Below are 15,177 nucleotides of genomic sequence, written 5' to 3' on the forward strand. Positions count from 1 at the left end.
GAGACCCACCAAGAAGATGGATGCTCAGAACTACAGGGGACAGCGGTGACTTCGCTGGCTCCTGTATCAGGTAAGTGACACATAATGGACTACTATGCGATGCATAGTAGTCCATTATGCTTTACCTTTGCAGGGAATGAAAGAGGAAGTAAACCCATCAGGGTTTACTTCCTCTTTAAACCCTCATTTTAAAAATAAAATTAGACAATTGTCTAAAGATACAGATGGCCACCACACACAGACATACAAGCCTCTCTGTTATCTGGCACAGCTATTTCTCTGTGTTATATCCTATTGCAAGCATAAAGTGGGAAGAAATTTATGGGGAGCAGATCAGTCCATTTAATAGTTCTAGCAGAGTTACCCCCAAACATTTTTGTCACTGTATTTGCGCAGCACATTTTTTGGAAAAATTTCACTTTTTTGAATAAAAAATAAGACAACAGTAAAGTTAGACCAATTCTTTTTTATATTGTGAAAGATAATGTTACTCTGAGTAAATTGATACCCGACATGTCACGCTTCAAAATTGAGCCCACTCGTGGAATGGCATCAAACTTTTACCCTTAAAAATCTCCATAGGCGACATTTAAAAAATTCTACAGCTTGCATGTTTTGAGTTACAAAGGAGGTCACGGCGATAACCTCACATGTGTCTGTTTTCATATGCGGGCACTACACAGGCATGCGTCCGCTTCTGCGCACAAGCTTGTCGGGACGCGTTAAAAAAACATTTTCTCATTTATTTTATTTTATTTTATTTATTTTTACACTTTAAAAAAAAAAAAAAAAAAGAATTTGGGTCACTTTTATTCCTATTACAAGGAATTTAAATATCCCTTGTAATAGAAAAAAGCATGACAGGTCCTCTTAAATATGCGATCTGGGGTCAAAAAGACGTCAGATCTCATATTTGGACTTAAATACAATAATAAAAAAAAATGTGAAAAAATGACACTGAAAAAATGTGCCTTTAAGATGTATGGGTGGAAGTGACATTTTGACGTCGCTTCCGCCCTGCTATGGTATGGAGATGGGTGAGGGCCATCTTAGCCTCACTCGTCTCCATACCAAGGAAGTGACAGGACCCGATCACCTCCCCTGCTGCCGACGGCTCTGGTACGCAGCGGAGGGCATGGGAGACCGGCGGGAGGAAGGGTGGCACCTCTCCCGCCACCAGTAACGGTGATCTCGTGGCAAATCAGCTGCAGAGACCACCATTATCGTTTACGAAACCGCCGCCTGAAGGGATGGATACCCCGGTTGTGGGAGCAGCTGTTACCGAGATATCCCTCTTCAGATAAGGGACGTACATCGTCGTGCGGCGGTCGGTGAGTGGTTAATTTACTCTACTCAGCCTTAATTAACTCCCTATTCTCCTCCATTTAATTATTTTCCTGCTTTTTTTTTTTTTTTGTTCACGTCTATTTTATAAACAATAAAAAAATAAAACTTTTTTTTGTTTGCTTTGTTATTGAATATTTTTAAACTGTTGGCGCTATATAAATCATGAATAATAATAAAACAGTTGCGGTAGGTATTAGTAATTGGTATCGGCGAGTACTAAAAAAAAAAGGATTGATACTCGTACTCATTGTAAAAAAGATGGTATCAGTGCATCCCTAGTAAACAGGATAGATTTACTTACTTCAAGAATGGGACAATATCTAGACAATTTATTCAACCTGCGGTACATCAACCAAAAGCATATCTCAAGGACACAAAGCATGTACTTAAATTGTTGGAAACGATCCCAGTATTAGAAGAAAGAACTATAGCAACGGACAATGTTTCATCTCTCTACACCATTGTGCAACACCACCAAGCATGTGAATCAACCAAATGGCTGTTAAGAGAACACAGAAAGTTGATATGTAAACAGATAAAATACTTGATCAAATGTATAGAATTTAGCTTGAAGTATAATTACTTCAGGCATGATCAAGCTTATTAAAAACAAACCACTGGTGCATAGCCATGGGTGCAAAATGTGCACCCAATGTAGCTAATGCCTTTATGGCTCAGTGGGAATAGGACTTTGTTCACAAAATCTCCCAGTTGAATTAACTTTTTATAAAAGATATATCGATGACTTGATAATCGTGTGGAATGGAAGTAGAGATTCCTTGGAATTTTTTTTATCCAAGTTAAACAGCAAGGATAAGAATATTAGGCTCACATGGAATATCGATGAGAAACATATCAATTTTCTAGATCTAGGCATCAAAGGGAAAAAATTGTTTACAAAAACCTATTTTAAGAATGTAGATGCTAACAGATATTTATCCATGAGTAGCTGCCATTTTAAACCTTGGCTATACAATATACAAGGGTCAACTAATAAGATTTAAAAGACCTGCACAAAAGAAGAAGACTTCAGGACTCAGGCAACACTTATTGGTAATAGGTTCAAAGACAAAGGATACAGGCATGTATTTGTATAGAATTAAATCGACCTTGTGAGCAGAATGGATAGAACATCTATATTACAAATCAACAATAATAGTTGTTTAAAATTGGACTATAGTATCCAACATAAAGAAATAAAAAAAATAGTAAAATGACACTGGCACATACTGAAGAGTGATAGACACCTAAAAAGTATCTTTTCAGAAAAAAACTAAAATTATAAGCGAGCCCCAACACTCAGAGATATAATTGCAAAAAATGTAATAGAACCACCTCCCATTAGGAAATATACCTTCTTTGGAGGGAAAGGTTTTTACCCATGTAAATATTGCTATGCTTGTCAACACTCCAAGAAAATTCATTATAGCCGCGAGTGATTTTAAATGAATTTTTTTCCTGCAGAAATGATACTTTGTGCAGGGACAGTTCTATGCACGGGAAACATGCGCCCCTTCACAGGCATACTATACACACACCCCATGTACTAAATTTAAAGGAATATTACACTTTTATTGTTTCACTTTAATCATTATTAAAATCAATGCTCCCGAAAAAAATACCCATTTTTAAAACTTTTTTTTGCATTGATACATGTCCCCTGGGGCAGGACCCAGGTCCCCAAACACTTTTTGGGACAGTAACTTGCATATTAGCCTTTAAAAGTAGCACTTTAAATTTTGAACATTCGAGTCCCATAGACTTTAATAGGGTTCTAAAGTTCACACAAAGTTTAGGTCTGATACAGGTTCTGGTGCGAACCGAACAGGGGGGTGTTCGGCTCATCCTTAGTTGCCACACAAAGGGTGTGGTGTATGTCCTTTAATGTAGTTGCAACCTACAATATGTGAGAAGAACTAAAAGGACATTGAAGATTAGAATCAAGGAACATGTCCAAATCATTTTAAATCATTTTAAATGGCTTTCCTACCATAATGTATCAAGGCACTTTGCACAAGTTCATAACAAAGACCCCACACATCTACAGATTTGGGGGATAGAAAAATCTAACAAATAATGGAGGGGCAGATATAAGGCAAGAACTTTAAGTCAGAAAGAGAAATGGATACATACTTTGGGGACCCTCACGCAGGAGGGACTCAATGTTGAATTCAACCTTAATTGTTTTTTAAGTCATTTTTAATTCAATTCTGATGTCTATATGAAGGCATTTATATGTAGGTATATGTGATGTTATGCCTGACACTTCATTTCTGGTACACCATTATCATATAATCTCATATAGTCTTTTGAAAACTTCTCAAATTATACCTTGGATAATTCATTATCAGATTTTATATATGTGTAGCCCTTTATCTTCACTATAGACCCAATATTGATCCATTGGAGAATATTTGTTCGCATATTACCTTATGTGCACAGAAACTTTGGTATACTACAACAATGCATGTTTAAATATGGACTACAGAGTGATAGTGAATATTATTGCTATTTCTCTATATCTTCCATTTTTAATGTAACCATAGGGTTTTAATGGCTATTTAGACATTGGCCTTTATTAAATAACTGTCTAACAATATCTTGCCTTTATATACATACTTCTTGGTTTTCTATTACTTTGTATGTTTAGCCTAACCTACAAAATGATGAAGTCGCGTGACGTGACGTAACACGTAGGGGGTTGGCTGGAAGTAAGGAAAAGACCAGAAGTGATGTGAGAAGCATCTATAATGCCACTGTTTTATTCATAGCGCTTTTTAACCTTTTTAAGTGTAAGCTTCCATTTTAATAAATCTTTGATTGTGTAAATATACTACACTATGGGAGGCATTAATTTCATTCAAAAAATGTCAAACTCATTAAAAAAAAAAATTGGAATGTTTATCCACTTTGCACTTTATTAGTGGAGATATAATTGAGCTTGTCACTTTTCTATATTGGATGTTTATATATTCATATTCACTTGTTGTTTATGTTGAGAAATTGCGCTGATCACTTTATATACGCAATATAACTGTTATACTTACCTGCTTTGTGCCCCGATCCTCCTCTTATGGGGTCCCCGGCGGTGATCTTGGCTCCTCCTCTTCTTTTCATATCCACCATAGCCAGCCGCTTGCTATGAGGAGATACATTGTCCGTGCAATCCCAACCCAACACAGCAGGACTTTGGCCTGTCCCCCACTTCCTCTTCACTGGATTTGATTGACAGCAGCAAGAGCCAATGGCTCCAACTGCTTCTCAAATGTTTCTCAAATGCTGTGTAAAGAGGAAGTAAGAAAAGAAAAGATGCAGCCGTGCACAGCTTCTTCATATAGAGGAAGGGCAGCACAGGGAAATTTAAAACGTTTTTTTAACCTTAATGCAAACAATGTATTAACCACTTCCCGCCCGCCATATTACAGAATAACATGTGCAAAGTGTTTAAGTTATCCTGAATGAATACGCCGCGATCATGCACCCCGGGGGCATGCAGCACAGCAATCGGTGGTATGGTGTGTTACTCTGACACACTGCAGCTCCGATTGTGGTATATAACGTAGGTTCTTTACCACATTATCAGCTCTGAGCAATCAGAATGTAACCAGGATGTGCCGGTAAACAACTTTCCTCGGTTTGCGCTGTCAGGAGAGCCGACTGACGGCTCTCCTGTCAGATGGTGGGTCTGTGCTGATAATCAGTGCATTGATTATCAGGTCAGCCCTCATCAGCGGTGCCTACCACATCTGTGAATCACTGCCCATCAGCTGCCAGTCAGTGCCACCAAAGTGCCAATCAGTGCCCTTCCAGATGCCAATCAGTGCTCATCAGTAATGACTGCCAGTACCTCATAATCAGTGCTGCCTGTCAGTACCCATCAGTGCCACCTGCCAGTGCCCCTCAGTGCCACCTATCAGTGCCCATCATTGCTGCATATCAGTGCCCATCATTGCTGCATATCAGTGCCCATCAATTCTACATATTAGTTCCTCCTCATCAATGCCACCTTATCAGTGCCAACTCATCAGTGCCTGTCAGTGAAGGAGAAAACAACATTTTATAACAGAAATGAAGAATTGTAATGCCATGGCAGTCTGATCCATGCGGTGATCCCGGTCATCCAATCTGGAAAAAATATTACCAACAAGTGGATTGACTACAGATGCCGACGCCTCGTTCTAAGGTGAATATTTAATAATGAGCTAGTATGCGCTACATACTAGCTCGATATGACTTTGCCTTACTTTTTTTTTTTCTGTGCGGGTATACAACTGCTTTAAGAAAAAAAAAAAATACAAAAAAATACAAAACAAAATTGGTTAGCTGCAATATAATACATTTATGTTTTGGGGTTTATTACTGCTTGTTATTTTCAGTTAGGCATTACTTCCACATTAACTCAGAAAAAACATGCAGATGTGGGTTCTGACATTACTCCGATATTGCTGAACTTCTTACCTATTCTGGGTCAGCTACTGAAAAGAAAAAAGCATGTCGGCCCGTATAATAGCCAGGCGTATAGCAATTTTTAGAAGGAGGTCACAAATGGTATCCTTTGTGTTTCTGCCAGAGAAGGTTTACAATTTGTACAGTTAAAATTTCTAAATGAATACATATGCAGAACTTGGACTGTTGGTAGAGATATCAGGGAAGATTGTTTCTTTAGCTTCCTTTATATTTTATGAGCAGCACAAGATATTTTAGACTATTGCTCCCTCTAGTGGTCATTACAATTAGCTGCTTTTTTTCAGGGTGCAATGAATAAAAAAATAAGTGTTGGTTCACCTTCATTAGTGATAATGCCTTGCAATTAGTTGTAGCATATACTTTATGAGGAAAAAACTGTACAAAATATTTTTTTTCTTAACTGTCATTATGTATGCTTCATGATGGTCCTTCATGCAATTTGCAAATCTGAAAAAGAAATGCAATTGCTTTTTAGAACTAGTGTGGTGTACAGGTCTTAGGCCGCGTACACACGGGCGGACTGTTCGTCCAACTTTGTCCGCTGAACAGAAGTTTTTCGGAATTTCCGTAAGACTGTCCGCTGAAACTTGGTTTGAGCGAACAGTCCGCTCGTGTGTAGGCTTGTTCGGCAAACTAAGTCTCGCGCATGCTCAGAAAGAATTTACATGGCGAAGGTTGCATTGCAGTGTATCGGACGCCGAATTTCTCGTCCCGTCGTACGTGCCGTTCACGTCATCGCGCAAGTTTTCAGCGGACTGTTCGTTCGTCGTGTGTGGTCAAGTCCGCTCATGCAAATTTTGAACGGACTGTTTGTCAAACTGTTTGACGAACCTAGTTGGGCGGACAGTCCGCCCGTGTGTACGCGGCCTTACAGTTTTTAGACATTTTTAATATTTAAAGCAAATTCAACCATCCATGCTGTACTTCTTCCATATGTAACATATATCTGCAATGCCCTTCTTCTGTGCAGTCTTTAAAGCAGACCCTTCAGTAATTTTTTCAACTTTCCATCGATTAAATCTTCTGTCCTTGTTTTAACTTTGGATAGTAAAACATTTTTTCTTTTCTGCCAGTAAATACCTTATACAGCCCACTTCCTGCTTCTTGTCTAGTAAAAAGCCTAGGCCTATAACATCATGCATAGCTCTCTCTCTCTCTCACTCTTGTGAGAGTTTGCCATGAAGGGAGGGGGATGAGTCATAAGAGAGCCAATAAGAGCTGCAATGCTGGAGGTATGTCTCTGTGTGTTTGTGTAAACCCAGAAAGTGAACAGCCAGTAGTTTCAGCTGCCACAGTTAAAATGGATGCAGCTAGACTCAATGGAGGGAGATTTCTGCAGCATATTTGGTAAGTACAGAATCACAGTGTATATAAAATAATATACAAAGTGGTTTGAGGAAATCTGCAGAATGGCAAAGATGTTTTTATTACAAATTATGTGAGCAGACTGCAGTTCCTCTTTAAGGGAAGAAATGGCTTTTTCTAAGGCAGCTCAACAGAACAAATTGACTTTGACAGGCTCTTGATCTCAGACTGAAGGGCACAAACCAAGGAATTTAGACAAGCAATGTCACCACGTAGACTAGAAATCTGCATACAGACAGGACAGCAACCAAACTTCCAAAAACTAACAGGAAAAACAACTGCCAAGTCTTGCCCTGAAATAAGGGCCCATTCACACCAGAAATTGCCCCTAACTGCACGTTTTTGACTGCAGGTTTACATGCATTTGAAGTGCGCTGGACGCACGCATGACATGCGTTTGAATGCATTTTACACTTCGCGTTTGCAGTGCATTTTTCTATACATTTTTGGACTTGGCTTTCTTGGCTTAAAGGGGTGCAGTGTGGGTGCATTGCATTTGAAGTGCCTTTGTACCATGTTTGTAGCATGTTTGTAGCATGTTTCCTCGATTTTCGGTGCAGACAATTGCAGCATGACCTACTTTTTTAACTGCGCTGCAAAAATTTTAACTATACCCAAAGGATTACCTTGATTTTTCTGCTGTCTATGCGGTTGGAGTGCATTTCAAAATGCATCCAACTGCGTTTGGTGTGAAAGGGTCCTAATCCAGACATTTTAAGTTTTTTTTTTATGTACAATTAAAACGTAGGTGCTAACCAAAGATTGTTGGCTGTCTCCAAACTTCTGTCTGCAGACTTCTGCTGTTCAAACTATGCAATTTTGTTTGATGCATTTCTGCCCTGATGCACTCCCAAAGAGCAAGCTCCTGAGAGGAGGTTCTTGGCTGGGATCTGAGGAAGAGAAGAGAGCAGGATTTTTGTCTACACAGGTGAAGGTGCATTTTGCCACCCTCCACCGTATTTCCGCCACCCCCTCCCATCCACAATGGCAGTGTGTAATGAAGAAGTCCACTTGAGTCTTGTAGTGATTTTTTTTTTATTTTTATTTTTTTCTGTTTACGTTTTAAAAAACATTTTTGGCCTAAAGATTACTTAAAACCACCAGAATATTATACATTTTTTAAAAGTAGGCACCCTAGAAAAAAAAATGCTGGTAGTTCTAGTATTTTATGTTACACAATATTAGGACAACAGTTTATAAAAGGCATTATTTCAGTAAAAAAAAAAACACTAAAGTTAACATCTGGGCACATAAATACAATTTACTACTTACTTTTTGATAAAATATAAAAGATGAGTTTGTGCCGAGTAAATAGGTACCCAACGTGTCAAACCTTAAAATTGTGTGCACCTGAAATGCTTTAAAAGACCCTACAAGTCAACAGTTAGAGTTACGAAGGAGCATCAATGCTAAAATTATTCCTGTCACTCTGGCGTGCACACTGATATATAAGGTTTTTGGCAATCATCGTTTTCGGACGTAGGCACCACAATGCACGTGTTTTTGTAGGTGTGTGTGCAGGGGGGGAAATTTTAACATTTCTGAAAACATTCTTTTATGTGACATTGGGGAACTGGCGTTTTTAGACCTATGACATAGGTCTAGTTAAAGCCTCATACACACGATCGGACTTTGTACAAATTTTCCCGTGGATTTTTGTACAAAGGGCGTACAAAAAATGAACTTGTATTGCATACACACGGCAGGACTTTTTCAGCCAACTTTCACCAAATCACGTGGTTTTTCTGCTCTTTACCACCACCTTTGTTCAACTTTTGTATTGTTGTCTGATCTTTTGCATTTGTTCTGAGCATGCGTGTTTGTACTTTGTACAAAAGTCCTAGGGTTTTCTGTACACACGATCAGACTTTGATCCATCGGCCTTTTGTTGCCGGAAAGTTTGTCCATTCGCACAGCCAACAAAAGTCAGATAAAAACCGAAAAAGTTTGTATGATGGAGCGTATACACGGTGGAATGTTGCCTTAAAACAGCTAATTTGCATGTTTGTTGTCAAAAAGTCTGATCATGTGTATGGGCCTTTACAGATACACGGCCACTCTCATATTTTCACTAGCTGGTGGTGGAGCCCTGGAGAAGATACAGCAAGCGCTTATAGCACTGGAATTTGAGTTATAATCAGCAATAGAATGTTTTATATAGAATATCACAGGTGAAGGCTAGACATAATGGTGGAATTTACATTCAAAAAGGAGACACAGCGAGTGGAATATTTCACTGATTGAACACTTTTAGTATCAAATAGTGTTGTTTGTACTTTGCAACACTGGACATTTATTGTGTTAATTAAGGATCCCTGGATATTATTGGATTTATTTATTAGTACTTTATTTAGAAAGTTAATTTCTATTCACTTCTTTGATGTATTTATAGTATTTTTCATTGTACAAATTTGTACATCACAGCAGCGCAGCACTTTTTATCTATATATTTGCTACTATATGTCGGGAGCACACATTCAGTGATTGCAGCAGCTGTCAGATCAACACAGATTAACACTTTAGTTTCATCACATTTTTTTTTTTTTGGCAGTGCACAGGTTTTGGCTTTATACATATTAAATAATCATATTAAATAATCGATTATTTCTGGTTTTAGTAATAACTTAAAGCTTAAAGTGGTAGTAAAGTAATTTTTTAACTTTTAGCCTATAATAAGGCTTACCTGTAGGTAAAAAGAATATCTCCTAAACCTGTACAGTTTAGGAGATATTCCGCTTGCAATGAGCCGCTGACTTCAGTGGCCCATACACTCCGGGATTCTCGGCTGAAAGTCCAGCGGACGCTGGACCTTGCCGAAAAGAAGTCATGCACACGGGAGTGACGACATCGCGGCTCGGGCCACTCATAGTGCCGGAGCCGCGATACCTGGAAGACACGCCGAGGGAAATCGTCAGCTCCCTCGGCGTGGACCAGGTGAGATATCGATGTCTCGTTTTAAGGTAAGTATTTCATAATGAGCTAGTATGCAGTGCATACTAGCTTATTATGCCTTTTCCCTTATAGGTGTAGAAAAAAAATAAAAAGTTATAGGGTTTACTACTGCTTTAAGCTGTGAAGAGCAGGTGCAGACCGTAACGGAGTCCACTCACTTCTGTAGCAAATGACACAAGTCTGAAAAGGAGGTTCGCACAATGCTGGTATCATCCACAAGAAACTTTATTGGAGACCGCTGAGACAGAGCAGTCTCCAATAAAGTTTGTGGAGGATGATACCAGCAGTGTGTGAACCTCCTTTTCAGCTGGCACATTGAAAATTTTATTATTTTCATACTTAAAATGATTGTAAAGTCTAGTTTTTTTTTTATTTTAAATAACAAACATGTTATACTTACCTCCTCTGTGCAGTTGGTGTTGCACAGAGGAGCTTGGATCCTCCTCTTCTCGGGTCTCTCTTCGCTGCTCCTGGCCCCTCCCTCCTATCGAGTGCCCCACTGTAAGCAGCTTGCTATGGGGGAACCCGAGCCAAGTCACAGCTCCCTGTATCTATTCAGACATGAAGCCTTGACTCGGCCCGCCCCCTCTCTCCCCTGGTTGGTTAGCTGACTTTGATTGACAGTCATGGGAGCCAATGGCGCCGCTGCTGTTTCTCTGCCAATCAGGAGGAGAGTCCTGGATGGCTAAAACACTCGTGGACATCGCTGGAGAGAGATGGGGCTCAGGTAAGTAATTAGGAGTTACTGGGGAGGCAGCTACACCCAGAATGTTTTTATCTTAATGCATAGCATGCATTAAGATAAAAAAAAATTGCCTTTAAAACACCATTTAAGTTATAAATAAGTGCTAATCAGATGTCCAGAGCACCCCCTTCAGATGTCATAAGTGTCCTCCGCTCTCCCTTACATCAAAGTGCACCTCCCCTTGTGCTGCTGCTGGAAAGAAGCTGGGAGTGGAACTGGTGCAGGATCTGTAGGAGGAGCAGGATCTGTAGGTCAAGTTGTGTCCTTCTCTCTGCTGCCGACTGCTGAGACACTATGGGGGTGGAGACAAAGGAGGTGCTGCAGCTGCAGGAGAGGTGAGAGGGCTACATAAAATGGCCTGGAGGGTCGGATTTGGCCCACAGGCCTTGAGTTTGACCCATATGGCTTAGACAGGCTATCATCCAAGTGTAGTGATGTGGTAATTTCCTTGCCCATTTGCCAAGTGTATACTCCTGTTATGCAGTGTTTGTTTTGCTCTTTTTCAATATGGCTGCTATGCTCTCTCTCGCTCTCACCAAGGATGAGGTCATCAAGAAGAGCAGAGGTATGGCAAGGGTTCTTGGGTAAGTGGGAGCAGGAGAGAGCACATGTGGCAGAGAGAACAGTGGATTCCTGCTGAGAGAATAGACTTTAATTGCTGCAGCTTCACCTCCCTGAGACATACATAGAGACTGTTAATGATTTAATATTCCTGTCTGGAAAACACCTTATGTTAGATGGTTCACTGAATGTTATTTCTTAAATACATGGACTTTCAAATACAATGCTGTGTGGATGATACATTTCTCAATTGGGATTTCACGTGCTAATCCCAAGCCCCAAATGAGTGGAGGCACTGCGCTTGTTAGAGATCCTGTCCTGAGCACACCGATTATAAAGACTCTGCTCCTAAATACTATACAGGTGGCTCCATCATACCACAGCAGCCACAGAGAGTGAAAAGAATAGCACTACATTTGGAGGCACTGCTGAGATAAATATCTTGGATCGGGACATTAAAGCGGAGTTCCACACTCATTTTTAAGTTTCACTTTAAATCATTTTTGCAGCATAAGCATTGTGAAATGGGCAAAAAAAATTTTTTTGTTGTTGTCAATGGTTATCTGGATATTCCATCTTTAGATACAGATTTTGGTCCTTGCCACCCGCGGATGTGCCGGTAATATCCGGCGTCGCACTGTCTCGTGGGAGCTATTTGTAATTATTCCCAGGAGTCAGTGTGGATGGCCACTGCTCGCTATCGAGATAGTTTATCTTCGTTGCCATCACAACAGGGCAGGCACTTCAGACGACGCTGCCCGTTGTGATGGCAACGTCAGAAGTCTACGGCGCTGCGAGCCATGCATACTGCACATGCGCGAGAACAGAGCACCATAACCAGGAAGATAGTGCTTGTGGGTGTCACATGCCCACAAGCAATATGGAACATGCCAGGGATAAAAAAAACAAAAAACAAATCCTATGATCTAAATTGGCAATCGAGCAGACGTCGATTGCTAAACAGTGAGTCATATAAACAATAGTCCTCGTCCTCCTCCTCCTCCTCCTCCAAAATTAATTAAATGATTAAAAAAAAAAAGATTTTTTTTTTTTAACAAAAATATGTGGAAGAATACGCATCAGCCTAAACTGAGGAAATTATTTTTTTTATAATTATATTTTTTGGGGATATTTATTATAGCGAAAACAAAAAAAATATTGAATTTTTTTCAGAATTGTCACTCTATTTTTGTTTATAGCACAAAAAATAAACGCAGGAGGTGATTAAATACCACCAAAAGAATGCTGTGGGGGGGTAAACAAACCACGCCAGTTTTGTTTGGGAGCCACATCGCACAATTGTCAGTTAAAGCGACGCAGTGCCGAATAGCAAAAAAGGTGCTTGGTCCTTTGGCTGCAAAGTGTAAACTTGAGTTGACTCTCTAATTTCTTCTAAGGTGTAATGTCCTCTAGGAATGTTATAAATAACTAAATTATAATCACCTATCAGATGCAAATACTATGATCTCTCTGCTTAACCAAGAGCATCCAATGCTGTGAACAGGCTACAGGAGAGCAGTGGAATGGCTTTTATGAGTGTCAGACACCTCTCTACTGCTCCTTCACACATAAAATGCAGAAAAGTAAATAAGAGAACTTTTAGGAAGGAGAAACTATTTGAAATTCAACCTTCTCTTTGAGAGTTCTTGGTGAATTATTGTTCTATGAGCTTAAGTAAAACCAATCCCTAAGTGGGGAGGAAGGTAGAAAGTAGTCCTGTATGGCAGTCCAGTCAATCTTCAGTTAGCCCTTGATGTTTAATTGCATTCAAAATAACTTTTGGATGGCAAAAGTAAAGCAACTGACTCAAGCTGTCAACAGCACATAACCTTGTGTAAATCAAGCTGTAACTGGATTCAGTGTGATCACTGAACTACAAATAACAGAACAATGGAAAGTAAAAGATGTCTGTAGGTGTCTGGTCTAAATCCTTGGAATTAAAGCCAATACAGTGTGCAGGAGACAATGGCATCTATAAAAGGTTGGGCTTTTGCCTGCTCACCACGCTGGAACAAGAGATGGTGGATGAAGGTCTCAGGAATGTGGCTCAGGGGGGTGACATCCAGCCTCACCCGAATCCGATAACCACTGCAGGATAAATGGGACAGGAAATTGCCCTCCAGACAACTAGAATGAGCTGACCACAGATATATATATCTATCTGCTGGATAGTTCTGGCACAGGCCACAATTCAGCTGCAGGTTATACCATCACTGATCCACGCTGGATCCAGAGAGTATGCTAGACCTCAATCCATCCCTCTTATAGTCTCTCCCAGCAGACTGTTCGTTCCCATAAGAAAATTGGTAGTTGTAGTTCTAGATTCAGCCATAGGGCATATCCCAAGATGCTTTACTGTCTCGTCTCTGACTAAGGTGGTAATAGAGCAACATCACACTCAACACTAGAGGGGAAACGGCTCCCCCTGCAGCAATGCCACATAGCATCTCCTGGTTACACAAGACACAGGCTGAAGGATATGACAGCCTGTGACTGGCAGAAACCCACCTACACAATATTTAACCACTTGCTTACTGGGCACTTAAACCCCCCTCAGTCCCAGACCAAATTTTCAGCTTTCAGCGCTGATGCACTTTGAATGACAATTGCGCGGGCATACAACACCGTACCCAAATGAAATTTTTATCATTTTTTTCCCACAAATAGCTTTCTTTTGGTGGTATTTAATTACAGCTCAGAGTTTTATTTTTTGCTAAACAAACAAAAAAAAAGATGCAAAAAAATAAAAAATCATGTTTCATAGTTTGTTATAAAATTTTGCAAACAGGTCATTTTTCTCCTTCATTGAAGTGCGCTGATGAGGCGGCACTGATAGGCTGCACTGGCGGGCACTAATAGGTACCACTGATAGGTGGCACTGCTGGGCACGGATATGTGGCACTGGGGTGCAGCACCATTGTTGAGGCAGATTGTGGGCGGCATTGACAGAGCACTTATATTTTATTAAGGTGGCACTGGCAGGGGGCAGGTGGGCACTGGCAGGGCTGGCCGTGATCGGGACTGATGTCCGATTACGCCCGCTGGTGATCGGCTCTTTTTTTTCTCCTCGCGCTGTCAGCGCAAGGAGGAATATTAGCTGATTACCGGCTCCGTTGCATCACATGATCAGCTGTCATTGGCTGACAGCGGATCACATGATAAGGGGGGGGTCGGGATCGACCCCTTCCTCGGATCCGTGATCAGGCGAGGCTCATACACTTGCCGATCACAGAGCGCGCCCCTCAGGGGGCACGCAGGCCGCTCGTGACGACGTCAATAGACGTAGTCCCGGCAAAGGAGGTCCGCGCTGTAGCAGTCATTCGGCTATAGCGCGGATCTCAAGTGGTTAAAAAAAATAAAATAAATAAGATCTAAAACAATTTGATATTTTACACCTTATTTCAAAGTCTGTCTAAACATATGACCAGCAGCAGAGTACTAGAAGCGCCTTCTACTTGCGTTTCCCCTGCCAACAGGCTGGGAAAGGTCTGGGTCAAATTACAGCAAAAATTAAAACTTGGATTTTTAATTAATTACAGTGCCATCATCTGCATACCGAAATAAAAGATAAAGCGATACTAAAACACTTTAAATTTACATTAATAAAAGTGCCCTCTGTAGGGATTGAAGGGAACTTTAACAGCCTTCAAGTCCTGTCAGATTGGCTCAGACCTCAAATCTGAGCCAGGTTCCCTACTGCAGCTAAGGCTGCATTTATGGCCATTGGCTTGTTGGGACAC

This window comes from Lithobates pipiens, unplaced genomic scaffold (genome assembly GCF_037356315.1).
Source record: "Lithobates pipiens isolate NorthernLeopardFrog02 unplaced genomic scaffold, aLitPip1_a1.2 Scaffold_22, whole genome shotgun sequence".
Classification (NCBI taxonomy): Eukaryota; Metazoa; Chordata; class Amphibia; order Anura; family Ranidae; genus Lithobates; species Lithobates pipiens.